Source organism: Tachypleus tridentatus, chromosome 8 (genome assembly GCF_004210375.1).
Source record: "Tachypleus tridentatus isolate NWPU-2018 chromosome 8, ASM421037v1, whole genome shotgun sequence".
In the NCBI taxonomy this organism is placed as follows: domain Eukaryota; kingdom Metazoa; phylum Arthropoda; class Merostomata; order Xiphosura; family Limulidae; genus Tachypleus; species Tachypleus tridentatus.
Window position 1 is genome coordinate 121,063,175 of NC_134832.1, and position 21,810 is coordinate 121,084,984.

The 21,810-nt window shown below is 31.2% G+C and overlaps 1 protein-coding gene across 2 annotated transcripts in view; it reads right to left on the bottom strand.

Annotated features, from left to right (window-relative positions):
- LOC143223359 (uncharacterized) overlaps window positions 1–15,609 on the bottom strand; it is a 49,977-nt gene extending 34,368 nt beyond the window's left edge. For both annotated transcript variants that reach the window (XR_013012876.1, XR_013012875.1), the window contains exons 1-6: window positions 15,550–15,609; window positions 12,480–12,684; window positions 2,975–3,144; window positions 2,629–2,776; window positions 1,530–1,621; window positions 1,221–1,392 (exon numbers count right to left, since the gene is read on the bottom strand). The gene's annotated coding sequence lies outside the window, so the exon portion shown is untranslated. The remainder of the gene's footprint in view (window positions 1–1,220; window positions 1,393–1,529; window positions 1,622–2,628; window positions 2,777–2,974; window positions 3,145–12,479; window positions 12,685–15,549) is intronic.
- Between the last annotated feature and the right edge of the window lie 6,201 nt (window positions 15,610–21,810).

Below are 21,810 nucleotides of genomic sequence, written 5' to 3' on the forward strand. Positions count from 1 at the left end.
AAAATAAATCATATTTACTTCACCCATACTTTCTTAATTAAATATTATACCTTTTCTTACACTTTCTGTTATTCTAATCAAAATTGGTTCCATAAAACTGACAACAAAAATATTCCTTTATTTTGCAAAATAAAAACCCAAAAAAACCCTGTATTCATTATCAGAACTTAGCCTAGTTATTTTAAATACAAAAACATATTTAGAAAATATTAATTAAAAAAAAAAAGGGCCAAGTAACAGTACATAAAAGTAAGGTAAGAATAAAGGAATTTATACTCTATATACAGTGAACTGTAACTGTCATGATTTACATTTCAGTACTTTGTAACAGTACCAAGTAACAGTAAGATAAGAATAAAGGAATTTATACTCTATATACAGTGAACTGCATCTGTCATGATTTACATTTCAGTACTTTGTAACAGTACATAAAAGGAAGGTAAGAATAAAGGAATTCATACTCTATATACAGTGAACTGTATCTGTCATGATTTACATTTCAGTACTTTGTAACAGTACCAAGTAACAGTACATAAAAGGAAGGTAAGAATAAAGGAATTTATACTCTATATACAGTGAACTGTACCTGTCATGATTTATATTTCAGTACTTTGTAACAGTACCAAGTAACAGTATGTAACAGTAAGGTAAGAATAAAGGAATTTATTCTCTATATACAGTGAACTGTAACTGTCATGACTTATATTTCAGTACTTTGTATTCGAGGTCACTGATAACTGTTTTTATAAACAGCATGTACTATCAAGTATGATTGGATGTCTATTATAAAAAGTCTGAAACACTTATTAAAGAAAAACAGCACATAACAAAGACAACATTTTTCTACATTAATGTAAGTTGTCAAGTTCAAAAACTCATAGTAATTCACAATTAAATGTGCATGTCTTATTGGTAAAATTTAAAAATATCTATATAAAAAGTTTGGATGTAAAAGTTAATCTATGTTTCTCATTCATGTAGACTTGTTCAGCACTTTATTTTTATGTTTTTTCCACCAGAATTCCATAATTTGTTAACCACTATTTTGTATGTCAGTCTTTTAAACCTGTGTACACCACTAATTTAACAATATTTTATTTAATATGATAAATATAAGTAATGACCATTGATAAGTTTTCTATTTACAAGACACCATACTTGAATGTGAGAAAAGTAAAATTCGCATATCAAAAGACAAGGAAGAGGTAGGCATCTCTAACCTGGTTAGTCAAGATGTCCAATTGTTTTACTATCTCAATTTTCTCACTTTCTAGCTCTCTTATTGCTGATGTCAAAGAACTGATCTCATTCTCAAAGGTTTTTAGTTCATTTTGTTGAGATTTAATCTGTGAATCTTTCTGAGCAATGTCTACTTCAAGCTGTTGTTTTGTCCTGTGATAAAATATGAAGAAAAATAGTAAAAACGTGGCAAAACTTTTTTAAAAATTTGTTTACAATCAATTTATGCATTGTCAAACATCTCTTTCTAAAATCTAAACATTATAGTATTTATAAACCTCTTTACTTACTTCTGTAATTCACTGACTTCTTGCATCAAAGTGTTAAGTTCTTTACTGCCAGTTGACAGAGGTGTTCCTGTTGAAGGGGACATGGAATTGTCCTGTCAATATACTGGATTATTAATTATGCTGAAATAGTGTAAGAATTACTTCTTTTCTGCTTGGATCAACTAGATACTCCTTTTTAAAGCACATACAAGTAACACGTAAAATATAAAAAAAGCTACAGAATCTTGTTAAATAAAAATATATCTTACAAAAGCATTTGTATTCAAACATACCTAGACATTATAATTACAAACATTTCAAACACATTTAAGTATGTATTTAAAGTGCTTAGATATATTTAATGCACTTTATTACTAATCTTTCATTTGTGTATAAGGCATTAAAATTCTGAATAGTAAAAGTGGGAATAACACATAGCAAATACAGAAGGACTGTTACATATGGTGATATAATACAACTTATAAATTACTTACATGTGGTGACAAAGATAAATAGTACACACGCCATACTAAAACACAGAAGTTATATCTTCAGTGAAGATAATACACTCATAAATATGAAATTCAACCATTGTGGTGATGTATAGGAGAATGCTCATAATTAATATACATTCCACATCAGCATTGTTCTTCAGAGTAAACCAGAGAAAACAAAATTAAAATCACAAAATAGTAGGATAGATACAAATGAAATGGAGAATACAATTCACAGAACATAAACAAATTGACAGCAGGAAATAGGAAAATATGAAACACAACACAAAGTATATGCTCCAAGCAACAGCTGCAAAGAGAGGAATAATGAATATTTCTGAGGTACGACAAGATGAGTATTAATAAACACAGCTCACAGAATGTGGGTACAAAAGTAAGAAGGAAAATACTGCATAACAGAACTTAAGTTTGTAACACACTTATGGATTTAAACAATAAAATAGCAAAACAATATGTACTGTTTGTGAACAAAGCAATGGTAATAAACAAAGAAATGTAAGATAATACACCTTATAGCTTGTTGTTATTGAAATAATACCAGTAATAATGAACCTATTACATTGATAAACTGAAAGTAAAGCAAAATGTTACTGAAGCAAACTTACAGATTGCAATCGAAGAGATGGTGGAATCATATCAGGTTTTAGGTTTGCAGGAATTTCTCCACCTTGTAGCTTTTGATATATCATATGCATAGCTAAAGCAAACTGTTCAGAATTTAACTTTCCTGAACAATTTATGTCACAGAGATTCCTAGGGAACAGAAATTTAAAAATGTAAACAAATATTAATTATTTAAAATGTTAGTAATAATTACAAATAAAAAAATGAAATTAAACTATTTTCCCAAGTGAAAATAACAAACTCGTACAATTGATCAACACATTTATAACACAGAAGAAAATTAACTGAATTTTTTTCTCTTCTATTTGACAAAGCAAACCAACAAACCAGACGTGGGCCAACACAATCTGTGGGAGTCCTGACTGAAGAAATACAACTTTCACATCTCCTCCCAGAAGAAAACCATCACAATCTTGATCAAGTGATCGAAATATTTCATCATATCTTATTTTTTCTGCAGCACTAACAATCCATGGGGTTGTTGGTTTATTTGTGGCCTGAAAAAAAAAAAAAAAAGACCAGGAACATAGCATGATTGCACATAAATAGATTTATTTAATACAAGAGTAAAAGTTTGAATTATAGGACAATTATAAAGAGCACACTTGGAACTAACCATACCATACTGTATTAGATGAGGCTATAAAATCATACTATTTTGATCTTTGCATGATAAACAGTCACTACATATCTGTTATAAAATATACTGAAGAATATCAATCGGTAAAAGCTTGTTACTTTAAATCACACAAATGGTTAATCAGTATGCAAGAATCCCCATTCATATCTGCATACCAACAATATATTTTCCTTTTTTTTTTTCTGGATTAAACACTAATGGTTTTAACTTATGTCATTTTCATATTTGTATAAGAAAATTCAGAAGCTTTTATTTTCACTGTCAAAACCACAGAAAGTATCAGTCACTGATTCTCCAGATAAAGGTTGAAATTGTCAATACTGTTATGAAAAGCAAAGAGATGTAACGCAACATAACCAAAGCTTGTGGAAGGGTAAAATTTTTATTTAATTTTTGAAGATAGATTTCATTTAGAGTTTTACCAAGAGAAGACATTTCAAGTGTGTCTGTTTAGAACAAAGCCACACTAGACTATCAGTTGTGTCCACCATAAGGAATCAAACCCCAGACTTCACTTACATATATCTACAACAGTATTTCAGGATTAAATAAAATTAAAGAAAACAGCAATTTATTTCAGATTCTGAGGATGCATTTTACCAGTGACTAAAGAAAATTAGTTTTACTAAACTGTCTGAAAATTTTCAATTTTAACTGCAGTACACTGTTGCCAAAAAAGTATCAAATTTAAAAAATGTGAGGAACAAGTGTGATATACAAGGAGAGACTGCAGTTGACTGAGTAAGTGTGATTTCTTGAAGAGTTTAAAAACATACACAGCAAGTTATTTTTAATGCTTATTTATCTTTACAATCCTTTTTACCTAAACAAAACCTTACATGTGATATTGAGACTAGCCCAGGTAGACAAAATATAGTTTATTTACCCACGTTAGCTTATACTAAGGTAAACAAGACTAAAATCTCCCTTCTCTTTGCTATTGAGCAATTGGTAAAACCAAGAAGTTTTGAGCATGTAAATAAATTCATTTACATAAACAAACAATAAATATGAAGAGTTACAGTTTTTTGATGAAAGCAGAAGCTCGATCAAAGAATGAATTATGAAACACGAAAAATTAGGATAAGTGGTCTGCCAATTCAGTCTACCTATTTCACTCTCATTTCTTATTAATAAATGTAACAGTAAACAATTAAAGGTATCCTGACATTAGCATGTGAGATGGAGTTGAAGATCATTGTTTTAACTTGTAGCTGTTTCAGGAGGAGCAAGTTTGCCAGTAGGTTGAGAAACCTGCATTTGCAAATATTTATAAAAAAAATACCTCATATGATCCTGCCAGAATCAATTCTAAATATTGATCAAGCTACACAGTAAATGTTTGAAGCTGTATACAGTACATAACATTACATCAACTAAAAATGTAAAGTTTTGTGTTTTCTGATGCTAGCAGTGATGTCATGTTTCAGAATACTTTAATAATAATAATATAATTAGAGTGAAAAAATGAGAAAGAAAAAGCTGGTGTTTCAAAATAATAATAATAATAAAAAAACAGTGAAATACAAAATAGTTGTGAAACAGTTAACATTTCAAACAACTAAAAACATTATTTATGACATAAACCTGAAATTAGAGATGGCCAGTTTAATCAATTTTAACTGATCATTCATAAGCAATGACTACATCAATTAATGTAACACAAACTAATTGATTAAATGAGATTTTGAACCACTGACCAGAAAGAAAACTTATTGTCAGTAGCCACTTACAATATTATTTATTTACTTATTTGCTTCTACATCCTGTACTTTGAATAAAATTATAATAATTGGTTACTCGAATGTTAACTGATCATCAACTGAATAGTAAATATCACAAACTGCATAGAGGAAGGTGAGAAGTTGAAGTATTTTATACATTATGTAACAACTGCTGACAGAAAAACTGATAAAATGTTACACTACAATTATAACAACAAATAGTCTTGATTATGAATAACTGTTAAATCACAAAAACACTTCTATATCCATTATCTTTGGTTATTAGATGAGTACCCATACCTCTAGTGATGTTTTTGGCAGCCCTTAATCTGATATAGTACAAAGGATGACAAGTATCTTTCTTAGTTAACCCTCTAGATATGATGAACAGATCATGACTTTTAATAATGGAATTATACTGAAAATTTCAATAAACTATTTTATTATCAATGTATGTCATGGACTTGGCTTCAAAATCTAGTTACTAATGAAAATTTAACATTATTTAAATTTTAATCTCTTAAGATCAAAAGGAAATATCTAAATAAATACACAATCTTCATATGTTCACTTGAAACTGCACAACTTAGATAATTTATCTGCTCCTATAGGCTTCTAAATTTTAACTTTATGTCCTCCAATCCAATATGTGTGTGTGTGTGTGTTTTCTTATAGCAAAGCCACATCACGCTATCTGCAGAGTTCACTGAGGGGTATCAAACCCCTTATTTTAACATTGTAAATCCATAGACTTAATGCTGAACAAGTGGGGGACCCAATCCACTTGTTTTTACTTAGATAAATCAAAGTGAAACCCACATATTAAAACTTTCTGTTGAAATACTATCTGTTGAAAAATGAAAGGTTAATAATTCACTCTCATACTTCCTATTACATCATTTACGACAGAAAAAAAAATTTAATTTACTGATTTACATATAAAGCTAACTTGTTTTTATGACAAATGTTGAATTATTGGGAATACAGATTCAGAGTTGCTATCACTCAGTCCCACTAAATAAACTAATGGAATCATTTAACATCTTTGTATCTCAAGTACAAAGCCAGTTAAAAACAACAATTCTATGATATTATATGCTTTATATGTTTCACTCTGTGTTCCATATTGAATATTTGAAATAAAAATTCAGTGAAGTACTATCAAAACTCTAGCATAAACTGGGTTTACTTACTACAAAAAAGTGCAAAACCAACACACAAGTAGTAATGCACAAACTACAAAATCGCCTTTGTTGCACCTACTATGGATATCAAAAACTGGCTTTTAGTATTACTGCTGTTTACACTTACGTTTATTTTATTAAAATGTAAAAATTAGAAACTTATTAAGGTTATATAAGCAAACATAAAAAAATTAAATAAAAATTGTTTGTGAGGTATGCAGACCAGATGCTCATATGTTACTAAAATTGAGACTATAACTTGAACTATGGGTTTGCCAGGTTGTTTGTAGCCTACGTGGGTTTAATAGCTAGATATGATTAAAAGAACAACAAAATACATAAAACAGATGTGAACAATTACAAATCTCAGATTTTTCGGATAAAATAACCTCAATTTTCTCTTACAATCTGCAGTCATTTGAGAAAGAGAAAAAAGTAATTTAAAGTTATTTTAAAATGTTTTTGTTGTGGTTACAAGGTTGATCAAATGGACCCAGCCCATGTAGTATTAGGGTAGAGAAAATAACATAAAATAGTTTTAGTGAGATAAACTTTTGATATTCATGCAAAAAGGTTCTGAGGTTAGAAAAAGGAGTCTGAAAATTAAGTTGAAAAGTACTTTTGATTTTAACATGAAAATAACCTTGCATTCAAGCTATTCAGAATCTAACTTCATAAATTCAAAAACAAATCTTTACCAAAAACAATCCCTTAAAAACCTGATTTTTTTGTGTAAAGAAAGTTTTGTGAAGGTACACTTATCAAATTAAAAGTTATAGCACGTACATTGTTATGATGGTTACATGGTTGGTCAAAATAACTAAGTCCACATAAAGGGTTAATAACTAATATCAATATAAATTTGATTTTTATTTGCTATTTTTTTGAGCTAATTTAAAATTTTTGCATTTCATCCTGTTTACAGATAATAAAACTACTTGTTTATATGAGATATACCTAATGAATTTTAACTCAATTATGATTCCAAAACTTTTTCATTTAAAAGTTAGTCATACTTAATATTTAATTTCATTCTAATTTAAATTTGTACACTTTTAGTGCAGATAACAAATTCTTAATACTGGAGAATGGACAGTGATCACAAGTCTAATCTACAAACAAACTTCATTTTGTACACTTCAAACTGATATTACAAGGTTTGGTTTGTTCTGAATTTCTCCCAAAGCTACATGATGGCTACCTGTGCTAGTGGTCCCTAACTTAGCAGTGTAAGGCTAGAGGGAAGGCAGCTTGTTATCGCTACCTACCTTAAACCTTTGGGCTACTCTTTTACCAACAAATAGTGAGATTGACCATCACATTATAATGCCCCCACAAATAAAAAAACAAACATGTTTGGTTGGAGAGTGATTTGATCTTGCAACCCTCACCTTGGGAGTCGAGCACCCTAAACACCTGGGCATGCCAGGCCAATACAACAAGTATCAGTTTTGAAAGGCATATGTATATTACATAAAAGGTAACTTGCACTGCAAACACTAAGACACAATATCCTGCAACTTTTTTTTCTCATTTGCAATTAAATTTTACTTTATGTTATATAACGTTTTTGTGCCTTTTTGTCACTAAAAAGCGACAGACAGAAACTTCATGAGGTGCATTTTCCCAGTGATGTATGCAGTGACAGTTTTAGTAACTGTTATTTTTTCAAAGAAAAGTATTTACCCTTTGTGATGATACATTTCCTGCAAAAACTGTCACTCTTTAAAGCTAAAAACAGAAGACAAATTGATTGTTTATCTGACAGATATTATCTTTTAACAGCATTATTCTACTTTGCATATGTCTCAGCTGTAAATGATTCTGCTTTCAAGAAATACTAATTTTTATCTGATGTATGCTTCGCCAATCACAATTTGTTTCATTACTATTTATAAATTAAAATGCACTGTTAATGCCTAAAATGCAAATTTTACTGAATTATTACTGTATTGTTACTTTATTACATTGCTAAAAGCTTGACAAATACATCTTTTTTACATGCAAACCGAGTTAAACTCAGGGAATTGCATTCAACTAGATTATTAGTGTAAGTTGGGTTGTATTTTGGAGGATGTTCCATGAAAATGAGGAACTTGGAAGCTCAGGAGTTGCATCCTCGTGTGCATTGCTCATTTGGTGAACAAAGCATTCATTGTTTTTATAAGTGGAAAGATGGATGTACATTTTAATCAAAAATCATAAGGAATCAAATCCGTACTTTCACAAGCATTAGGTCTTGTATCACCATCACTATTTATAACATTACTGATTTTCAATTACATATAACACATTTTCAACAAAAACTATAAAAATATTTTGATAATTACTGTAACTGTGTAAAATGCAGTCAGATTAACCAGTGATATTTAGTCTTGTTACTAGTATTTAACAAAAACATCTTAGTTCTCTTCATTAATAATTATGTTAATATGTACTAAAGTAATGTAATTTCAGGTACAAGCTAACAGATGCTAGCAGGTGTATCTGTGTGCTGCATGGTGAGAGGTTCTTGAAAGTTTTTTTTTTTCCCAAAGTTATGTCAGTGGGAATGTAAAGATTAAAAGTACATGAGAATAAAATTATTCATTATTTAAATGTTTTATTTTTTATTACACTTTCTTACCAGAAAACAACAAATAATGTGACTTAAAAACATCTCACCTAACATAAGTTACTTAAAAGTATGTATAAGCAACGTGTGAAAAAGAGATCCCTCAAATGACTAATGGGACATGAAAATCAAATGGAATTGTAAAATTAATGTTTTATCAGATACTAGTGTAAATACTATTTCGGTTTTAAATATACCAATAATGATTGAAATTACATTGTATGTATATTCTATGACAGTGGTTCTCAACCTTTTTTTGTCAGCGGGCCACATGATGACCCGATCTGGACTCGCGGGCCGCAAGTCACTAAATTATAGTAAATTCTCTGATAAATTGATGCCGTCCTTTTACATCTGATTGAATGGTTCGATTATTAGAGTGGTTACCTCCTATTACACTTTTAGTTGCATTGCAACGTATGTTATGAATTATTTCTTGTGCGGAGGAAGCCAAAGAAAAAACGCTGAATATCGTTTCACTTTGGTCCACGTTAGTATGTTATTAAGTTGTATACCGATACAAATTATAAGTAATAATTATTTTAAGAGGTGTAAATAAGTAAAATGTCAGTATGACCAGACAGACAATGGATTTATTGAAAATATATACAAAAATATTCCAAGTCATATCCAGCAAGTCATATCGAAGCTATTCAAACCAAAAATAAAATTTAAACACCCAACCATGAACCTGCAAGTCTTTGTGAATTAGTCAATGTGACTGTTGGAATTGTTTCTGCGAGTCCACCAAGGAATCAAAACGAGGAGTCATTGTTGTTGAAGCGACTTGAAGGAGCTGGGTCATGTGACTGTCAGTAAGACGACGCATGAATTTTGATTTTATGCGAATTAATTTGAAAAACCATCTCAAGTATATGTTGATCCGAATATGCATGCCTGACAGTAAGCATTTTCAAGGAGCTGAGGAAAAGTTTTTTGAGGCATGCCGCCAAAAATCGATGAGAGAATTTCCATGGAAGGCAGTCTTGAGCTTAAATATCTGCCTGCAGGTCAATCAGCTCTAGCTGGTATTGTGCGGGTGCATCACTCGGGTTGCATTGAAAGGTGCTAAGAAAAATGCAGTTCCTCTATTGATGTCTTGAAATCCTTGAAGCGATGATCGAATTCAACCTTGAGATCCACAAGTACTTCTGTATATGAAAACGACGAAGCACTAAATTCAGCCAAAGTCGGAAAATGAAGAGTACTGCAGCTGCTGAAGCTGAGATATCCACAGCTCTAACTTCGATGTAAATGCAGTAAAAGTGGCAAACAACTCGTGACACATTTTATCCTTTCCTTGAAGTTGCAGGTTAAGATGCGCCAAGTGACCTGTTATGTCAACAAAAAAAAGCGAGATCTTGAAGCCACTGATTGTCGTTGAGCTGAGGAACATCCTCACCTTTTTCCTGGAGGAAAGTCCGTATTTCTGGGAGTAAAACATGGAATCTTTTTATGACAGACTGCTGTGAAAATGATGATGTCGCTGTAGTCTGCGTTGATATCAACAAGAAACTGCTTAAACTGGCGATGATTAAGCGCATTCGCACGGATCCAGTTCACGGTCGAGAAAACTATGTCCGTAACATGCTTAAATTTCAGCGATTTTGCAACTAAGTTTTCTTGGTGAACGATACAGTGGTGCCATACAACAGGTTTCAGTTCCTCGGCCTGACGCCATCTTGTAATGTGACCTTGCAGCCCCTCACCGAGGCCAACCATAGAAGGAGCACCATCGGTTGCTACGCCGACTAACTTCGCTGGATCAAGCTCCGCATCCTTGAGGACAGTCATCACCTGTTGGAAGATCTCAGCACCCTTAGTCGAACCATGAAGAGAGCGAATAGAAAGAAGTTCTTCGGTGATGGTAAAATCAGGCTTAACTCCGCGAATGAAAAAAGCGAGCTGCTCGATTTCGGCAATGTCTTTCGTACCGTCAAGGGCAATCGAATAGCAAACGAAATTCTTTGATTCACTCATCAATTGTTCTCGTAGGTCGTTTGAAATGCACTCAACCCGTCTGGTCACTGTGTCGTTGCTCAGCTGCAGTTTCGTTGCCTTTTGAGTTGAAGTCGGGCAGCAGTTTTCAGTGAATAGAAGAATGCCTTGTTTCAGGATCTCACCATCGGTGTACGGTCTCATGCGACTTGCCAACAGATGACTAAGCTTGTAGGACGTCAGAGTTACATCCCGTGATTCGTTTACAATTCTTGTGAATATGTTTGTTTGAGTTCGATAGTTCCTTTTCAGGGATTCGAGTTTGGCCTCACGTGCATGTTCCTTGTATTTATCCAGGCTTGAGGAGTGAAGCGAACGATAGTGGCGTTCTAAGTTAGATCGCTTCATCACAGTTATGATTTTATTGCACAGAAGACAACAACATCTTCCTTCTTTTTTCTATGAAGAAAAAATCTAATTCCCACTCGGTGTTGAAACGGCGATTCTCGTCTGAAACAGTGCGGGCTTTCTTCGGCAGCGGCGTGTTCATCTTAATGGGGTCTTTTACAAATAACAAATTTTCAAGCGACACGCCTTAGCGTTCACTGTATATTGTTCCTATGACTACCACCCCACCTAATTCAAGCCCTTCGGAACACGAGATTCGCGACAGCCGTAGCCGACAAACGGGGAGAAGTGAGAAGTAGGTCACAACAATAGTGCGTCACGAACTCGAACAGCTAATCAGCGTCTTAGAGGAAACAATGGAGAGAAGATGGGTCATGGCGAATACACGCAGGAGCGGGCGCAATGGGCGGTGAAACCAGAACGAACGTGATCGGAGGAAAGCTCGTTGCTGTTGGCGACGCGGTAGAAACGTTGGAGAGATATCGTCACTATTGTCAACGCGGTATCGAGTCAAAGTTAAGTTTCATTGCATATGGGTCAAGGCAATGGCTAGGAAAGCGTAAACAAAGGCCGAGGCAAATCGCAAACGCGAAGCATCATAGAGATATTAAAAGTAATTGCTATTCATCTTACTTGAAGGTTTAGATTATTATCTGCACACACACACACACACACACACATACCACAGTGAGTAGCCTACATGTACATGTTATATACAGTGCATATTTTTTATTTTTTATTATTTGAGTTATATTAGGATGTCATCATTGGAAAGTGATCTGCGGGCCGCACATCGCATGCTCGCGGGCCACATGCGGCCCGCAGGTTGAGAACCACTGTTCTATGTAATGTAAGAGGAAAATGGAGAATTTCCATCAGTATCCCAGTGGCTATCCCTACTGACTGATCTATATTTAGCCAGCACTAGAGTTATGAAAGCTATGCATTTAAAAATAAAAACAGCTTCTTGATACACCCTGATTCATTTTCAGTTGATTAAAGTGTACTTGACAGGTCCAGATGCAAAACTCAAGGAAGAGTTAGAGGACAAACAAATAAATTCTTCTTTACTTATTGGAGCATGTATACTACACTATTGATGAATAGCACAAATTCCTTGACTTAGTATAATAACAACATAATTTTTTAGCTATGCAGGTTACTAAAACAAGATAGTTTTATCATTAAAAAAATTAGCATACTTCAGTTCATAAATAAAAGACCAACTACTTTACAGCCACAAACATACAGATTATGCATGTTTGCAAATTATGTGACACATTCTTCATTATACAATTAATAGTTTTGAAACATTTCTACAAACATTTTTTAAAGCAACATCTATAGTAGGCGTGCTTGATCGACTGCTAGAATCTTGACCATCAAGTCCAGGTAGGAGATCTGGTAACATTAGTGGTTGAATGGTTCCATATGGTGATTTTATTCTTTTTTGAGAGAGGTATCAGATCTGGAGGTAGAGTAGGAGGAACTGGAACATTTTCTACAGCTTTGTACACCAGGTGCATTGCCTAAAGTACAACAGTATCAAGTTATAAGACTGGAAATAAAAAGAACTCTTTAGAAGATCTAAAATACTGAAGAAAGGTGAGCCACTTTTTATGAAAGCCCAAAAACTTAATAATATAGATGCATTAAAACTTGATATTTTTATTAATGTATTACAAAAAAAATAAAATTTTCCAATAAGTTGGAGCTCATAACATTATCAAAACTATTGCTTAAATAATTATGGAGAACAAACTTCAAATGAAACTGAAAAGCATGAGGCAAAATATAAACACTTACCTTTTAGATATTACAACAGGTTTATATGCTTTGGAAAATATCAAACTAAAATGGATTTATGACCAAGACAACAAAACATATATTAATGATAAATGAGTTTAATAATTCTGTGGTATTTATTAGAGTAAATTCAACTTATTATTCAACAATAATAAAATTATTCATTAACTGGCTTTATGTGTATGTTAGTTTATTTGTTATTTATAACTTCCCACCTAGTAATACTTAAAATAGGTATTAGATTATATTTTTGGTATCTAATATAAAAATTTAGACTCTTAGGCTGCAAAATAGGTGTTAATCTCTAACTAAACTGAATATCTGGCAAATTGAACAATAATTAGGCATCTGTTACAATTCTATCAATGACATGCCAATTACAAGTTATAACAGTATTATAAACAAGATAAAATACAACTTCTTAACAAAAGTTAAGAATGATGTCATTTGTTCAAAGTTTAGATATGAGAAGTAATTAAAAGTAATTATCCCACACAAAATTATTTCATGTATTGAATAATTATGTTACCAACTCAAATTCTGCTGTAATCATTGTTCCTAAAGATACTTTCATGTGAATCAATTTAAGCTGGTTCTTTGATACCCCTCTAGAGGTAGTAAGTGCTTTTTTCAAATATCTGAATGTGTTTTTACATGCAGAAATGATGTATGGAACAAGCACCTTTAACAAAAATAAATATTCAAGTATTGCACAACCATGTAACCTTGTGTGGATAACTTCTTTTCTCCATCAATTTTTAGAGGTCTTTATACAGTCCTCCCAAGTTACTTCAACACACTTAAATATCATATACTATCTGCAGTATCATGAAACTGAATGTGTTTTCTTTCTTCTTATTTTTTGAGTCAATATAAGTTATAATTGTCTTGAAACCTCTAGTGAAATTACACTGGCTAAATACTTTGTTTGTTTTTAAATTTTGCACAAAGCTACACAAGGGCTATCTGTGCTAGCTATCCCTAATTTATTAGTGTAAGACTAGATGGAAGGCAACTAGTCATCACTACCCACTGCCAACTCTTGGGCTACTCTTTTAAGAATGAATAGTGGGATTGACTATCACGTTATAAAGTGAAAGGGTGAGCATGTTTGGTGTAACAGGGATTCAAACCCACGACCCTCAGATTGCCATGCTGGGCCTAAATACTTTATTTGCCTAGTTTTGGAAAGTGAGATAAACTTGATTGTTTCTGGATGATAAGCTGAGAAAGACCAAACATGTTATCTTTTCAGCTCCTTGTTCATTGCTGATTACATTTGGGTCTTATAACCCTTCTGAAGGTTCCAGTTATGTATTGATTAATGTTAAAAATTTACTGAAGTGATTTTTAAATTATCCTCTAGATACCTATCATGTGGTTCATATAAATGTACCAATAAAGGTATTTATATCTGCTGTAGTTAATAAAGAATGGTAGAAGAAATGGTATAGGTAAATGTCTACATAAGTTGCTTTTTATAAAATCCAGAGGACATTTGAAATCTCTAGCATCATTGTAATAGTAACTGCCAAGGGGAGGGGTTATGTGATATCCTTTGCTGGTTCATTATTAGTTAACCTGTACATTGAAACATCTGACAAAAGTTTCTGAAAGTGTGATAAAGCTCTTTTAAATAGATATAAAAAACAAAACAAAATAGGGGAGAAGTTCCTGTCCCTCCTTCACTACATATATATCCACAAAAGGTAAAACAGTTCTAGCTTTTAAATGTGCTAATCACATATTCAGTACAAATAACTTGAAGGTAAAAATGTGGATTATATAAGGGTGACATAATATAATAAAAGAAGTTGACAGCAAATTTTTCACCAGTAACTATCAAGACCATATTTGAGTAAAAAAGAGTAAACAACTTCAAAAGACAACTTCATTTATTTGTTGGAATTAGTGGCAAAAACACATTTTTATTTAAGCCTAACTTCCTTTACTCTTAACAAATATATTTATTTTTACACTACTGACACCTACTAATGTTACTCGATACCTTTCAAATCCAACCCACTTTAGTCATCAATTTCTTTAACAAGACAATGAGGCTAGGTTCTCGAAAGCTTAACTAGTCTACTTCAAAGTTTTTGTTGTTGTTTTTTTACTGTTTATTCATGTAAACACTGCTTAAAATGCCTCTTTATTAACTTGTAACACGTTTCTTTATTTATTTCTTCTGGAAAGAAACAGTACTTTCAATATTGTTGGCACATAAGTTGTTTCCATCCACTATCAAACATTCTTTTTTTAACCTTTCTGTTTTAAGACTATGGTTTTATCTATTTTTTATTAAATTACTACAGGTTTCAAATCTTATCTTAAATTTTGTAGCCACAATATTGAATTCACCATTAACTTTGATGCTATCTGAAAAATTAAAACCTACTATTTTTCCTTAATCAGTTGGAAAACCTTGGTTTCACAACTGATTACTTATTCTCATAAATAATTGTTCTGTTTCAAAAATTCACTATATATTTTAAAACCTTCAAACAACAAGGTAAGTACAGTAAATGTATGATAGATGTTACAATTAAATACAGATTAATGAAAAACTAGAAGCACCAAACACTTACCAAAACAAACTCATCTTTATCTAAAAATCCATCTTGATCAATATCACTTAAATCCCATATCTGCATAATAACAAAAAAACGTTTGAGAAAGATAACAGCAAAAGATTTTATGTTCAGTAACAATTTACAAACATGTTTCAAAGAAAACAAAGTGTTCAACAAAATTAAATTATAGATTCCACACCAAGTCTAGTGCCATCTTGTAACCAAATGATTACGTACCTGACTGATCCTAACATTTCACATAAATATTCACATTATTTTCTTGGTTAAAAGATAAAGATGGCACACTCATTTTTCCTTTAATTAGAAAATGTAATTTGTTTATTCAAAATCTGAATTACAATTTGTTTATTCTGAACAAATAGTTCGTATCTAATTTTACAGTCAATGTATGTAAATTTATATTACAATTTACGAATTAGAAAATATCTGAGGAAACTCTACAGACGAGCTGTTAACTGTGTTGTGTCTGAACACCAATCACATAAATGAAACTGAGTGACCTAAGTTTGTCTTTATTGACCAACTGATTGTATGCACCTGTGCAGCATGATGGCAAGCAGCTGATGAAACTCAGTTAAATCTCTGATAAAATGTTTGATGTACCTGATAATGAACAAGATTGTGATTGGTTCATGCTGTGAGGTACAACAATATTACAAGTCTACCAAACAGAGCAGTCTTAATTCACAAACTACTTCATTGTAATGTTTTAAACATGTATTGAATTATTACAAGTGTAAAATTTATGAAAATTACAAAGTGAACATTTTTCTGTTCTCAGTGGATGCCTAATTAACCAGACTGCTCATAATAGAAATGTTTTAAGTACCTCATTTGTCTTTTATGACTGATTTCCTTATACCTGAAAATAAATGTTTCATATGCATAGTACACACATATACATACATATATATATATATATGTACAGTACTATGCAAAAGTGAAAGGACAAAGTCAAGTATTAGATTTCAAATTATATCCAGAGAACAATGGAACATAATTCACAGGTGAAACATCAATATTTTATTACTTTTCATATTTAGTACAACAGAAACACAGTGGAAATGTTCAAGGTCAGTAAACAGTTAATATTTTGTGTTCAGCCCTTTTGCTTTAACTGCAGTCTTTCAGGCATTGTTACAACCCATTTAATCAAAGTGTGATTTGGGATTTTACTTCAAATGTCTCTGATACACTCCAACAAAGTTTCTTTGAATGTAACTTCTGATTTGTCAAGTTTCTGATCTACAAAATCCCAGATCTCCTCAACAGGGTTGAGATCAGGGTTCTGTAAAGGTCATTGCCTCATTTAAATGACTCCAGCCATTTCATTCCTAATTAAGTAATTTCGACATCGCTGAATGAGTGTTTGTGGTAATTATCTCCTTGGTAGTAGAATCCTTTACCAAAAATGTGCAAAGCTAACAAGTATACCACAATGGATCAGTATTTGATGATATTTGTGCTTGTCCATTATCCATTTATTTTACAAATATTTCCTGTTGCTCAGCAGATAAAGATAACATACTTCATGGTAGATGCTGTGAACTGAGGTAAGTTATTTCACCTTTCTCCCAACATATAACCTACACTTTGAACCAAATATTTCAAACTTTTTTAGTCTTAAACAGTCCCATTTTGTACTTTTTATCAAATTTCAGTCTCCTGACAGTATTTGGAGACCAAAGTAAAAGATCTTTTAATCAGATATTCAATTTTTTTAAGTCTTTTTGATAATGTAGATCAAGACACTTTTCTGTCATTTGATACATGGTCATTTATCTCAAGCTTGAGATCAGTGGCAGCCTTCCTTTTGTCCCAAAGGCTGCATAAATGGAGATACTTAACATTTGTATCATTGAGTTTAGGTGTTCTGCCTCTCCTTTCCTATTCTCAAATCTACCTGCTTCTGTCTCTTTATCTAGGGTGTATTTGACATTTCAAGTGTGCAACAATTTGTCAGAGAGTCCAACCAGCATCATGTAAAGCTTTTATGCAAACTCTCTGCTCTACTAACAATTCTTTATGCTTTTTGGGCTGTTGCATGACAACAAAACTAAATATATAACGTTAAACACTGTTTTTATCAAGGTTTATTTGTGAATAGCTATGAAATTGATTACTTCTAGCATATACTGGAGCTATATGCTAGCTTCTTTCTACATAGATAATGCACTGTATGGGGGTACCATGACAGTTATTTCAGATCCTAAATTTGAATATTATCTTCACTCTTATAATGCACTTAGGTAGATGTACATGGGAATTCTGAAGATTCACAATCATTCTCACTCATTCATTCAATTGTCAAAGGGAGTGAGTGAAGCATTAGCCTCATAAAATGGACAGGATGGCAAAATATTCCCTTGTCCTAACACGTTTTCATAATACCATATATAAAAAACAACAACAAAAAACTACAATTGATAACCCTCACGTGTTTAGTACGTAACTTATGAGTAAACATATACCATAGTACTCATATTTAAGCTTAACTGAATTTTTTTAAATAATAAAAAACACTTACTTTTCCTAAAGTTTCTAAAGGAAGTTTTGAATTCATCATAACCTGGAAAGTGTATATCATACAATATATATTAGGAGAAAACTCTGTAATTTATTTTATTTTGAAAGTACACTTTAACATATTACTCATAACATTAAAATCTCATAGTAATTTACAACTATTGAACCAATTTGAGCCTCATAAATTCAACAAAATGAGAACTCATATAATAAATAATACTTGCACTAATTTCCTGAATACTACTGAAAATTAATCACGTCTTTATACAATATAGAACAGTAAAAGCAGGTAGTAAAATATTAATATCCAACAATATAAAATACTTTCAATCAATTTCAGAACACATGAAAACAAATATATTCTATGTTTGAAAATTTAGTACATAAGTAGCTTACAGTAACTACCAACTATGCTAGAAAAAATACCCTAACAGATGCACTAAAACACAGATTCCTGCTAAACTATAAGAAGGAGACAGTTGTTAAGTTCTTAAACTACTATTTGCTTTTAATATAACAAATTAATATTAGGATTGTACAATATTAAAATGTCATCATGATGTCATACATGTTTAAGAAGGAAATACAATACACAACAGATTAGTAGACAATGTTATACTTCTTAATACAGTCAGGGTGAAGCAATATGAGGAACTAGAGACTTGATAGATAAATTTACTGACCAATCACCAGTTTTTTAGACAGGCATATATTAACTCTTTGTCTCTACTTACTTCACCAAAACGTTTTGTTGCAGTTTGGTTTTCATGCACTTTTTAAAAATTCTGAAGATATTTAAATACTTTTTGCACTAAAAAAAAAAGATAATTTAATAGATAATTTGAAGCTTTTTAGTGATATCCTAATTACTTCAAAAAAAGGTGAAAAAGTTTGTGTGTGATTGTGTTTTACTTGTTAACTATCAAAGATATATTTACAAGTTTTTGTTAATTTATAAAAGTTCACTAGTCTTTAGATTTTATATTATCATGACAGATTTAATGTTCTATCCTGAAGTGAATTGTATACAATCTGGTAATATCAATTAATGGCCTTTCAGAGCTTTTTCTGGATCATATAACCTTCCACTACCTCAAAATTGCCTATTTCTGGTCTAGATCTTAAAATAACTTATCCATTAGATGATACACAATGTATCATTTAACAAAAACCATAATTATATTTCTAATATTAATATAATTATTAACACAATTAGATAGGTTGCATTGATTTTTCTTAAGTAACATAAAATTATGAAAGTATTTAGAGCTTCAAAAATATTTCCTTATACTTCATAAAAAAAATCATAAGAACAGCCCTACATTAAAATGAAAATTATTTTCTAGTAGTGTGTCTTTATAGAAAGAAGTATTTATGATTTTTAATAAATATGTTTCTCACTAAGGTAGATCCAAAAAAATATAAATTTTTAATTTCACTTTATCATGCATTAGTGTATAATTTACTTGAAAACATAATAACAAACTGCAACAGAAGTATTACAAAAATGACACTGAAATATGATTTTAAAATAACTTGATGTATTAAAACTATACAACTAATGTACCTTCAAGACTATTCTAGTGACTTATAGAATAGAATACTAACTGTCAATTTTGAAGAGAATAATTTAATATTTTCAGATGCTATGAAGGGATTAAAAATACTTAGACACAATTGTTCCACACAAGCTTAATTAAACTTCTGAACTAATTTATTCTGAAAAGCTTTACTAATAAATTCCATTGTGAAGAAACATACAGGTTTGACTTTACTTCCAGATAATTTGTGGTCTTCAGGTCCCAAAGCACTGAATATTTCTTCATAGTTTAACCTTTCAGAAGGCTGCAAATATAATCAAAATCTTTAGCAGATTACTTGTGACTCTTGAAAATTGACTGTATTAATATTAATTAATATATGCACCTGTGAAAAATCTATCTTTTTACATGATTTCATAACAAGGGCAGAGGTCACTCAAGAGCAATTCCTGCATCTTCCAGGCTGAAGGTTATGTTGTTCATAGGCTTAAACCTAAGCCTAGAGGAAGCATTTTCATAACAGACAGTAATCCAAGTCCCTCTATCTGACCCAGAATGAAACGAATACGTTACTTAGTATTAAATAACAAATAAATAAACAAGATAATCATAAATGATCACAAAATTTGTTGGCACTTTTGCATTAAGCTAAGGTAAACCAGTCAACAATCTAATTTGCCTGTTGTCCATCTAATAACATTTTTACTAACCTCAAACAATCTCAATATTAACACAACATTATAAGAACATATGAAAAGTAAAACTGTGAAAACACTACCCAGTAATAGCAGCCATTTGCAAAATATCATAAGTTTGTTTTGGTTCTGTTCAGTTGTTGTGTAACAATTTCAAACACAGACCTGTTCTTGGTAGGAGTTCTCTGTAACAGTTCAGTTGAATCAAATTTTTAAACACAGCCCATATTATGGCTTCTACAACAACAACAAAAAAAAAAAAAAAAAAAAGAAAAAAAAGGCCCTCCTAGAATAGGCTTAGAATAATGTTATTACTGGTAATAATACAGATATTCCATTGGTAATATAATGACAGGTAAATAGCTTAAATAAAACCAGAAGTGGGCAAAATGATTTGTATACCATAAGTCACTAAACAATCCACAAAACATCTTGGTAGAAATGGTGGAAGTTCTCGGACCTTATTCTTATGTTTATCCTTTATTTCAAAATTTAGCTAATCAAAATGGGTGTGTGTGTGTTTTCAACACTGGGAAATACAGTAAATTTTGTATAAAGTAAAATTAAAATTGTGTACTTTTACACATTATACAAAGATAACGAACACTAATTAACATGTATTTCAATATAAAATTATTTCTTCCATATTTATTATTTTTTTATTTTGAGCTGACTCAAAAAAAAACAAAACCAAGTGACTAAGTTAACAACACAAAAGAGAGCTTGATTTTTTACTAGCTTGGAAACAAATTACAACATTTTTAGCATGATATACAGAGCTGTTCAACCATTAAGTCTGTTTTTAAATCAAAACTATGCAAGATGATTTTCTAAATTTTTTTTTAAATACCAAGGAACATGCTTTTGTAGTGCCTAAATTTGAAAAGCCCATTTCTTAAAACATTAAATGAAAAAAAAACATTAACTGATAAATTAAATAAGATGTGAAACACCAAAATGATTTGTGAAAATTAATTAAGGTTTTTATTAATAGTCTGATATCTTGAATATTATCAACAGAGTTACTATGGTTTTGAAAAATGTTTCTTATGACTTTCTTGAAAAAAGACAAAATCTGACTGGAAGTTATGGACCTTTTTTCTTTTTGTCTACTTGGAAGAGTTACTGGGTTTCTTTTTGAAGTTATGTTGTAACATCTTCTAATGACATTGTTAGATGAAAGCCTTTTCAATTATTTCAAGTATTTTATTGATAAACTGCACATAAGTTGTTCAAATGGCACAGAAAATCTGTGTACAATTTACCAAAATTATAATTCCATAAATACTGACTTTATGTTCAGTACACATTAACTTACTCTAATGATCTGTACAGAACATTTTACTCACACATCTTTTGTTACCAAAAAATTTATTTTCTTCAATTTAAAGCATGTCCAATACACCCAGATGGCTTAATAGAGATCATTTTCGATACTTTGATTTTGTGTTAAGAATAAATGTTAAAACAAAACAACAACAAAAATCAACATC